The sequence below is a fragment of the Orycteropus afer genome, unplaced genomic scaffold (genome assembly GCF_000298275.1).
Source record: "Orycteropus afer afer isolate SDZICR_OR568_19922 unplaced genomic scaffold, OryAfe1.0 scaffold00061, whole genome shotgun sequence".
NCBI lineage: Eukaryota > Metazoa > Chordata > Mammalia > Tubulidentata > Orycteropodidae > Orycteropus > Orycteropus afer.
This window is the reverse complement of record NW_006921648.1, coordinates 12399134-12400314: the sequence shown is the minus strand read 5'-3', so window position 1 is coordinate 12400314 and position 1181 is coordinate 12399134.

Below are 1181 nucleotides of genomic sequence, written 5' to 3'. Positions count from 1 at the left end.
GTAGAAGGAGAGATCCAGGAATATTAAAGAGTAGCAGTAATGACTGACACAAAATCCTAAACTGTAGTTGAACTTGATTGCAAATCACTCTGTTCAACCAATACCTATTGAACGCATGCTTTTATGCCAGGACGTTATTCTAGTGCTGAGTCTGCAGCGATGACTGAGACAGAGTCCCTGCCTTTGTTGCGTTCATGGTCTAGTGGGGGGAACCGATCACATGCTTTCTGTTGTTGTTGGTTGCTGTCAAATCACCTCCAACCCATGGTTACCTTGTGTTAACAGAAGAAAACACTGCCCGGTCCTGTGCCATCTTCATGATCGTTGGCACATTGGAGTTCGTTGTTGTAGCTGTTGTTGTCAATCCATCTCATTGAGGGTTCCTTTCATTTTCATTGGCCCTCTAGTTACCAAACATAACATCTTTTCCTAGGAATTAGTCCTTCCTGATGATGTATCCAAAGTAAGAGAGTTGAAGCCTCACCATCCTCACTTCTAAAGAACATTCTGGTTGTATTTCTTCTAAGACTGATTTGTTCATTCTTTAAGCAGTGTATGGTATATTCAGTATTCTTCACCAACACCTTAATTCAAATGCACCAGTTCTTCTGTCTTTCTTATTTATTGCCCAGCTTTCACATGCATATGAGGCTGTGGAAGATAACTTGGACTGGGTCAGGAGCTCCTTAGTCTTCAAAGTGACATCTTTGATCTCTAACTTTAAAGAGGTCTTTTGCCACACATTTGTCCAGTGAAATACGTCATCTGATTTCTTGACTGCTGCTTCCATGGGTGTTGATTGTGAATCCAAGGAAGATGAAATCCCTGACAACTTCAATCTTTTCTCCATTTATCATGATGTTGTTTATTGGTCCAGTTGTGAGGATTTTCATTTTATGCTGAGTTGTAATCCGTGCTGAAGACTGTAGTCTTTGATCTCCAGCAGTAAGTGCTTCAAGTCATCTTCACTTTCAACAAGGAAGGTTGTGTCATCTGTGTGTTGCAGGTGGTTAATGAGTCTTCCCCCAATCCTGATGCTGTGTTCTTTTTCATACAGTCCAGTTTCTCTGATTATTTGCTTAGAATACAGATTGAAAAAGTATGATGAAGTGATACAACCTTGATAAACACTGTTCCTGATCTTAAACCATGCAATATCCCCTTGTTCTGTCTGAATGACA